Here is a 10,808-nt window from a genome sequence, read left to right as displayed (position 1 = left end):
TCAAATATGGCACCAGTCTAGACTACAGGGCCGGGGAGTGGGTAGGTTGTTGTCATCAGAGAATCTTTGGCAGCCTCTAGGTCAAGGGTCCACAAGTGCTTGATTGTGAGACCTTTTTTCTTATGTTGGGCTTGAGGGATCAGTAGCAGCTTCCCTACCCAGACTTCTTGAGCTCACTGCAGGATTGACAGTGGTGTTCCCCAGGCTTATTGTTCTGAGGGCCTTCAGTCTTCCATCAATAAGGGTGGAAGGTAGATCAGGATTTCATGGAAACTATAACTTCTATGGGCCTGTCCATGACCCGACTAGTAATAGTGGTCACATAACTGATTTGGTGTTCTTGTTAAAGCAGTGACAATCTGATGTGGAATTGATGGACCTATCTTTGGTCCCCCTGTCAGACATGGCCAGGAAGGCCTTTGCACAATTGCAGGTTGTGCAACAGTTACACCCTTTCCTGGACCACCAATTCCTGCTCATACCTAGCCACACCCCAGTCACCTCTCATTTTGACTATTGCAATGCTCTACATGGGGATGTCCTTGATAGTATTTGGAGGCTTCAATTGGTTCAAAATGAGGCAGACTGCTGGTTTTGTGCAGGCTTAAATGCTCATGTGTTAATTCTCTTGTTGGAGTTGCATTGGCTGCTGACTTGCTTCCGGGTCAAATTCAAGGTACTGGTTGTTACTTACATGGCTTGGCACCAGGATATTTGAAGGACTGTCTTTTCCTAATTAAACCCAACCCACCAGAGCTGGGAGGCATGGAATGCTACAGGTCCCCTCTCCTAAGCAAGAGAGAAAAGACAAGTCAAGTAGACTGGGTCAGATGGACCAAACAAGCTGCTCTAAGCTGGACTCCTCCTGCCTTAGATTGCATGGATGATCTTACTGTATACTAGGGTCTACACATGAAACTATATAAATAAAGCCATTTGAAATAAGAAAAAAACATTGAATCACATTTTTAATGGAAAGGACAAGCTAGTTTACCTTTGCATCATTTTGTAACGTTCATTTCATTTGAAAGACATCTCATTCATTAAAGTCAGAAGAAAAGAAAACAGCAAATATTGTCCTTTATCAGCTTTTCTTAAACTGCTGCAGCTTGCAAAACTCTAGCAGGCTGTACATAAATAGTAGTTATGCTTTTAGAACTGCAGAAAAATATCTTTAATTTTGTACCATGAAGAGATTGCGATAGCTTCCTTTCATTCAGGGGTTCACTGAAGCATGCAATTTTGAGCACCCTAATCTAAACTTTTGCATGAAACTGAATTTACTGAATGTACTGTTTTGGTTTTGCTTGTTCTGCAAAGCTAAAGGGAGTAGAGGAGCTAAAACAAGTTTGCAGTTTATATTAACAAACTACCTAGATTACAGTGTATATGAACATGCAAAACACATAAAATGTCTGATGGATAGGTTGAAAAATAAGGATTTTAATATGCTGAACTTAGAACTTTGTCGTCAATTGCAACAGAAAATTCTGGTCCCATCAGTCAATTTTACTAAGGCAAAAATCCCTTCCTCTTCCTGCCCATGGAATTGCTTATTTATTTATTTATTTTGTCACAACAATATATGTAAGTATCATACAGAAAGGTTATATAGTATATAAACATATATATGAGTAAATATTAGGAGGTATAAGCATATATATATATAGGAAGAAGAAAAGAAAAACAATAGGACAGGAACGGTAGGCACGTTTGTGCGCTTATGCACGCCCCTTATGGTCCTCTTAGGAATGGGGTGAGGTCAATAGTAGAAAGTTTTAGGATAAAGCTTTTAGGATTATGGGAAGAGACCACAGAGTCAGGTAAAGTATTCCAAACACTGATGATTCTGTTGCAGAAGTCATATTTTCTGCAATCTAGATTAAAGCGGTTGACATTAAGTTTAAATCTATTGGTTGCTCTTGTATTATTGCAATTAAAGTTGAAGTAGTCTTATGTATCAGATAGTATGAAAACAAAAATTAACCTCACCTGGCCTCATTACAGTGTCAGACTCCTCTTCCTGCTGACATTATAAACACCAGAGATCTTTAGATGCCCTTAATCCATAACTAATTGAAGACTTCTCAAGCTATTTATTTCACTACTCCCATCTGATCTCCTAGGTCAGGAATCTGCTGAATCTGCATTTCTTAATAATCAGATTGTGAATAATTGCAGTTTCATACTAGTTTGCATTCAGAATGCATACTTTTGGATCTATCTTGTATTCCCTATATATGTTTATTTAACAAGAATATTCTTCAGATTATATTGGTGAAAGCTTTCACAGTCACATTAGTCCAGTACAGTATGGAGTGATGAGCTTCTGAGCTAATTGACCGCGTTCTCTTTATCTGGTATCCTGACATTTTGCCAGCAACGGTGGCTGGCAGCTGCTGAAGATTCTATCTACATAATGTTTTGTTAAGGGTTTTTTATTTTGATGTCAGATAGAGCTGAAAACCAGGCTTTGTTAACCTTCAAACTCTCTTCCTTGTTAAAATTACTAGATTGTTTATAAATATCAGTAACGTCTTTATGGAGTTATTCCATTTAGAATCTTCAGCAGTTGCACTTGAAAAATAACAAACAGCAGCATGCTTCAAAGAAAGACCAATAAAAAAAATCAGCTGTTGAGAGAAAGGATGAAGACTTCTCCTTCTCTTCCTATATGCAGCTTAGGACTCTTCCTACTGCAGATTCTGGAGACTAGCAGAGAGTTAAGGAGTTGAAGTGTGACGTCAAGCAGGCCAAAATAGAGAACTCTATTTATAGGTCTGTTCCAAATAGAATAGAAGCTGCATAAAGTGGCTGCTTGCTCACTTGCGCTTGCAGAATTTTCTGTTTTTAATGGGGCAAGTAACTGTCTCACCAGTGGACCCAGATCACTTGTACGAATTGCCTTTGGACTATTCTTCATTTTACCCCATTCCCCAAGCTGTACCCCCTACATATTTTCTCTGAATGGCACAACTTCCTCTGTAAGGTGATAATCCCAGGTATAGTTTCTTTAACGCACAATACAGGTACCCCTGAGTATTAGAAAGCACATTATGTAGCTTCATACTAAATTATTAATTTATAAAAATATGTCCTACAATTCCAAAACCTTATCCCTCAATTCCAATGCAATTCCAAAGTCAGCAAGAGGAGAATGGCACTCTGTTTATGTTCCAGGCTGTGGTACAGGCCTTAAAACAAATTCTGAGGGGGAACTCTTCTGGCTTACAGTCAGATCAGGATATGCACATAGACAGAAAAATATGGGTTTTTATATTGTTACCACAATTTCTGGTAAGTTTTTTGAAACACAGAAGGGTGGTATTAGAAGCAGTTCCTGTGCATCTATAATCCTTCACTCAAAATTACATAATTTGTAGAAAAGCAAAATGCCTCTAATATCATATTACCATCTTTTATCTTAATTACCAATTCTATTCTTTGAAGTGTTGGAGCATCAGGAAATGCCCTTTCACAATTCTAATTTTGTGGTGCTGTTGATGGTTATAAGTCATAATATTATTGAGTTGGAAATACAAGGATTATTTAGCTCTTCCCTCTGGAATATGCAGGAAAACTTTTAAATCATCAATGACAGGTGGCTGCCCTGTCTTTTCTTTAAAATGTCCAAGAACAGAGAACCCACAACCTCTATAAGTTGTACTAAAATAGAAAAAATTATATATATATAACAACAGATTGGAAGGGACCTTGGAGGCCTTCTAGTCCAACCCCCTGCCCAGGCAGGAAACCCTACACCATCTCAGTCAGATGGCTATCCAACATTTTCTTAAAAATTTCCAGTGTTGGAGCATTCACAACTTCTGCAGGCAAGTTGTTCCACTTATTAATTGTTCTAACTGTCAGGAAATTTCTCCTTAGTTCTAAGTTGCTTCTTTTCTTGATCAATTTCCACCCATTGCTTCTTGTTCTACCCTCAGGTGCTTTGGAGAACAGCCCGACTCCCTCTTCTTCGTGGCAACCCCTGAGATATTGGAACACTGCTATCATGTCTCCCCTAGTCCTTCTTTTTATTAAACTAGACATATCCAGTTCCTGCAACCGTTCTTCATATGTTTTAGCCTCCAGTCCCCTAATCATCTTTGTTGCTCTTCTCTGCACTCTTTCTAGAGTCTCAACATCTTTTTTACATCGTGGCGACCAAAACTGGATGCAATATTCCAAGTGTGGCCTTACCAAGGCATTATAAAGTGGCACTAACACTTCACGTGATCTTGATTCTATCCCTCTGTTTATGCAGCCCAGAACTGTGTTGGCTTTTTTAGCAGCTGCTGCACACTGCTGGCTCATATCTAAATGGTTATCCACTAGGACTCCAAGATCCCTCTCACAGGTACTACTATTGAGCAAGGTACCACATATAAGGTACCTGTGCATTTTGTTTTCTTTGCCTAAATGTAGAACCTTACTTTTGTCACTGTTGAATTTCATTTTGTTAGATAGCGCCCAATGTTCAAGTCTGTCAAGATCTTTCTGGGTTAAACAGCATCACCAGCAGATGGATTCATAATTGGTTAACCAACTGAACACAACATGTAGTCCTTAATGGAACTGCATCTACAGGGAGGGAAGTATGCAGTGGATTATCTCAGGGTTCTGTCTTAGGCCCAATAGTCTTTAACATCTTCATAAATTTAGATGAGGGGACAGAAGGGGAACTCATCAAAATTGCAGACAATACCAAATTGGCAAGAATTGTCAGATCTTCAGAAGGCTCCAGAGAGGAAGCCTACAGAAAAGGTGATAAAATGCTGTACAATCAGGCCAGAAATGTACTAACAAGGGAGATCAGAGCAGCAAAAAGAAGCTACTCTGAAAAGCTAAAGAATCAGTTTTCAGCAAATGAACCAGCAAACATGTGGAAAACTCTTAAAAATATCACCGGCTATGGCAAACCTCCAGGCTGAAGGTAATCAACAACTGGAAGATGACCTGAATGAGTTTTACTGCAGGTTTGAAAGGAAACTACAGCCACCTATCTCCACAACCCCCATCTCAGACACACCAACAACAGCCAAGCCTCCTACAACTGACCCCATCCCATTGGGTTCACAACCTCTAGTGATCACAGAAAAGGAAGTGCAGGACCTATTTCACAGACAAAAGCCAGGAAAAGCTCCAGGCCCAGACAAGATAACTTCTTCTTGCTTAAAAGTCTGTGCTGACCAATTGGCCCCCATCTTCACCCATATCTTCAATAAATCACTAGAGATGTGCTATGTTCCTTCTTGCTTCAAACGCTCTACCATCATCCCAGTGCCAAAGAAGCCCACCATCAAGGAACTGAATGACTACAGACTAGTTGTTTTAACATCTGTAGTCATGAAAACCTTTGAAAGGCTAATGCTTTCATACTCACGGATCCGCTGTTAGACCCCTTGCAATTTGCATACCGAGCAAATAGATAAACAGATGATGCTGTTAATATGGCTCTGCACTACATCCTACAATATCTTGAATCTCCAAAGACCTATGCAAGGGTCCTCTTTGTAGACTTCAGTTCAGCATTCAATACCATCATTCCAGATACTCTTCTAACTAAGCTAAACTAGCTACAGGTACCTGAACAGATTTGTAAGTGGATCACAAGCTTTCTAACAAACAGGAAGCAGCAGGTGAAGCTAAGCAGAATCACATCAAATACCTGTACAATTAGCACAGGGGCCTCCCAAGGCTGTGTGCTCTCCCCACTTCTCTTCTCTCTGTATACCAATGACTGCATCTCCAACGATCCATCTGTTAAGCTACTGAAGTTCGCAGATGACACAACAGTGATTGGTCTCATTCGAGACAATGACGAATCCGCATATAGACGAGAGGTTGAACGACTAGCCTTGTGGTGCAACCAAAACAATCTGGAACTGAACACACTCAAAACCGTAGAAATGGTGGTAGACTTTAGGAGAAACCCTTCCATACTTCCACCTCTCACAATACTAGACAACACAGTATCAACAGTAGAAACCTTCAAATTTCTAGGTTCTATCATATCGCAAGATCTAAAATGGACAGCTAACATCAAAAACATCATCAAAAAAGGACAACAAAGAATGTTCTTTCTGCGCCAACTCAGAAAGCTCAAACTGCCCAAGGAGCTGCTGATCCAGTTCTACAGAGGAATTATTGAGTCTGTCATTTGCACCTCTACAACTGTCTGGTTTGGTTCTTCAACCAACAAGACAGACACAGACTTCAGAGGATAATTAGAACTGCAGAAAAAATAATTGCTACCAACCTGCCTTTCATTGAGGACCTGTATACTGCACGAATCAAGAAGAGGGCCGTGAAATTATTTAAAGACCCCTCACATCCTGGACATAAACTGTTTCAACTCTTACCCTCAAAACGTCGCTATAGAGCACTGCACACTAGACATAAGAACAGTTTTTTCCCGAAGGCCATCACTCTGCTAAACAAATAATTCTTTCAACACTGTCAAACTATTTACTAAATCTGCACTACTATTAATCATCTCATCATTCCCATCACCAATCTCTTTCCACTTATGACTATATGACTGTAACTTTGCTGCTGGAAATCCTTGATTTATATTGATATTGATTGTTCCTGATTGCTTATTTGTACCCTATGTCCATCATTTGTGTTGTAAATGTTGTACCTTGATGAAGGTAACTTTTCTTTTGTGTACACCGAGAGCACATGCACCAAGACAAATTCCTTGTGTGTCCAATCACACTTGGCCAATAAATTCTATTCTATTCTATTCTATTCTATTCTATATGAAAAAGTAGGTCACAGATGGGAGCACCTTTAGGATATGCAGGAAAACATAGATAGTATGTAACCTTGAGCAATCCATGATGCAGATAACATGCTGTTATAAACTACTGAGCTGCATCAATCTGTTCCTATTTGATTACACTACTGAATAGGCAAGTGGGGATCAATGGTTTTCCTTATTAAGGACTGCTTCTACTGATAATATATCTACCATCAAAATTATTCAATATCTTCATCTTCAGTGATCTAAGGCCTTCTGCTTCAAAACTATAATAATGATTCAATTTAACGCGAACTATCTGCTGAAATTATCCTGAAATGCTCTCTATTTCAAAACAATCATATACATACATACAAAAAAAAACCAAACTACCCATTGAGCGAGGGCAGAACTGGTGAAGTTACATTCCCGTCTTCAAAAATAGGATCAAAACAAAACATGTTTTAAATGTGTTACATCAATAGTGTAATTAGATGCAAAGTTTCCATGTGTGTTCAGTTTTTCTTCATCCATAACTCTGAAATACTATAGAAGAAATTATTTTAGCCAAACAATACAATGGTCTGTTTTCCAACTACTCTGCTCCTTTTAAAATCAGTGACCTCTGGTAATAAAAAAAAAATCAGCATTTTTAATAATAATAATAATAATAATAATAATAATAATAATAATAATAATAATAATAATAATAATAATAATAATAATAATAATAATAATATTTTAATTTGTATACCGCCCTTCTCCCGAAGGACTCAGGGCGGTGAACAGGCAGATAAAATACAAATACACACAATAATTAAAAACATCCCTTAAAAAACTAATTTAAATGCCCAAATGTTAAAAAACATACTCCCCCATAAAATCACAAAATTTTAAAAGTGTATTTTAGTACTAATACACTCAGTAATCTAAGACCTATGATTAATTGTATCTCACTTATAAATTGTTCTGCTTTTATTTGGTTAGAACTGCAATATTATAGTTATTACATTCCAATATTGTTATAATAGTGCGGAAAAGACAACTAATAGATTTTTTTAAGCACTGAATTCTTGAGGCATGCCTTTTAATGAGGTGGAGAATAGTATTCCTGCAAATCTGCTGATGGTCAAAATCAGCATAATCCATTTATTGTGTATGCTGGAACACAGCTTTCTCATTTGTTTTTGTGAGTGAATCCCCAAAGTACCTGCATTTTTAAAAATATCGATGAGTGAAATAATAGGAGTTGAAAAACTAATTTAAGTGACTGATCCTGGCCAGCCACCTTAGTGTTATGTAGGACACAAAAAGAGCAAATACACATTTAAACCTGCAGCCCTGTTGATTAACACTCCCCACACCATTCTACTCTGTATCCAATGTAGCAGCAAAGTCCATCCATAAAGTTTAAGTGATCCATCACTTGGAAGCTATTTCTAATTTCAGGTATGTTCCATATGCTGTCTGAGAAAGCAACAGATTGTGATCTTCTGATATGACTCTCAAGTGATTTTCAGTAGATTGGTAAGGGTTAACCGTTCCCAACAGCTATATATTCTTCTACCTAAAATAGGATGCAGAAATAAAAACTTGAGTAATCAGATGTGAATTTGTATGCAGAAGGACTGAGAGGTCAGCTCAGTTTCCTCAAGATAAATGCCCAATTCAGAAAGTACAGACAAACCATTCCTTCTTTAATCAGTCTCTCACACCTTACTGAGCTTGCACAGCATCTTAGGCTAAAACTTTATTGTCTCTTGATTAGTATGCTATGCAAGGCTAGTTAATGTGTTTTGTGGTAAGGATTATGTGAGTTGAAGTGAAAACCCTGTTTGTGTATGGCAGCCCAACATATTTTATAAAAAGGAATAAGGTTATATGAATTATACTTGTAGCTCAACATGTGTATGCTTTTTAATAAAATCTGTTGATTGGAAAATGTTCTATCAGATTCCTTGAGTGTTTATAAATCATCGTTTATTGCTTAGCACTCTCTATAACTATTACAGATCTGTTGTTTATGGGAGAAAACTTTCAAGTAATAAGCTCCCAACATGAACAGGACAAACAGCAAGGCTGTGCCATGTCCAAGAACAACTGGGGTCTATTTAGTTGAAATCCCAAGTACAACATTCGTTTTAGAGTCTATCATGTGAAGCTATATGTTGAACTAAAGGCAAAGGGAGACACCACTGTTTTGGAGACTATGAAATGAGAAGGTTGGAAGATATTTCATGGTGCTTTATTCTAATAGTGAAGTAGAGAGTCAAGACTAAGCAAGTATACTCCCAGTTTGCTACTCAGCACTCAGCTATGCTATTCAAACAGGTGAAGTATCCACACTTTTCAGGGACTTTATAAAGTGTTCAACTTTTGGCACAAAAATCATGGAAAAGGAAATTGGAGAGATGGTAAGGATGGGAATCATGAGGTAAAGAAAGGTAAAGGTGTCCCTGCAAGTTTTATTCTGCTAGTTGTAGCCAATTTCAGGGGGAGGTGCTCATCTCCAGTGTTGTCCAAACACAATCCTGGCCAATGTGGCCACCATGATATCACACCATAGCACAGAGCTTATGGTGCTGACACCAAACACTACTAGCTTTTCCCAACAAAGTGTACCTATTTATGTACTTGCATTTTAGATGCATTCAAACTTCTAGATTGGCAGGAGTTGAGGCAAGTGACAGGCGTTCACTCCGTCATGTGGTGGAAGGACTTGAATGACCTGAAAATAGACATCCTCTTGGCATCTATTAAGCCAATGAGCCACCCCGCCTCTTAGGAATCATAATTCTTTCAGAAACCCTGAATCTCAGTCATGAGCTCCACAAACAAGCTTGGTGGAGATATTATACAGAATTAAACAAGAAATTCCAGAGACCTGCTTGGTCACTGGAATGGATAAACTTTTGGAGCAGTTGGAAAAGGGTCTGTTTATTGGATCTGACGTGTGTAGACAAGTGTTCCTGAAATAATAAGATCCAAGAATCTTCTAACAGCATCACTCCAGGCCTATAAAACATTTATATTTTATTTTTTGGGTTAAAGATCTTCCCTGCCATCTTCCGAAGGCTGTAAATCAAATTCTCAAGGGCCTAGAGCAGAGTTCCCCAAACTTTCTGGCTTTGCAGATTGGTTGGGGAAGTGGTGACGTTCTGCGTGAACTCGTGCAAGTGGGGATCTGCAAACACACGCATGCACTCGCCCAATTCTGATTTCAAAGGCCTCGAGGCTCGTTAGTGAGCCACATCCTGGGGGTTGGGGACAAAAAGGGGAAAATAAAGGAGCAGAGCCAGATCTCCATCTTTTCCCCATTCTTTAAATTCTGAACGATAGGGTAGAGGTAAGGCGGAAGATCATGTCAACTCAGTATCTGCTCCCCATGAAAGGCATAAATTCCAGCAATAATTCCATAAAGTATAGAAGCCAATAAGATGTACACTTCTGAAGATGCTGACTGGATTACAAAAGCTGGAATTAAGAAGCATACTGTTTTATCAGGCAAAACAAAAATGAGCTGTTTCAGCAGTCAACTGACCCTAGAAGAGCATATCGTGCTAATCAAAATTATACCGATGAGATCTTTCTTAGGGCCAGTGCCCCAGTAGTGAAGTACAAATTCCCTAAATACAGATAGGCAGAAAAAATACTTGTCCAATTATGAACAACGTGAGGCATTTGGTATGTTTCTTTATGTGGGAAATGCAACCTCTGCTAAACCTGTCATGTTAATTAAAAATTGAAATTGACATCTTCAACAGTCCACCTCTTTCAATTTACCTGATATTTTAACAAGCTAAATGCTGCCACATCAATCACCTGGTTTTTTTTGCTTGACTAAAATTATTGCTATCCCGAGAGCCAATTGACTTGATTATACTATATCTATTCCAATAGCAGTTTTTGAAGGTCCTTACTAAGAGCAGCCATTGGCTCTTAGTGTCTGTATACCATTCCATAACCTGTCTTGGGAGAAAGGAATTCCCAAAGGCCATTAAGAGTTTTTGGAGATAAAACAAAAATTACAACTGGTCAAAAGCCAGATTAGATTGCTGGTGTT

This window comes from Ahaetulla prasina, chromosome 7, assembly GCF_028640845.1.
Source record: "Ahaetulla prasina isolate Xishuangbanna chromosome 7, ASM2864084v1, whole genome shotgun sequence".
In the NCBI taxonomy this organism is placed as follows: Eukaryota; Metazoa; Chordata; class Lepidosauria; order Squamata; family Colubridae; genus Ahaetulla; species Ahaetulla prasina.
The sequence above is the reverse complement of the archived record's forward strand: the minus strand, read 5'-3'. Positions refer to the sequence as shown.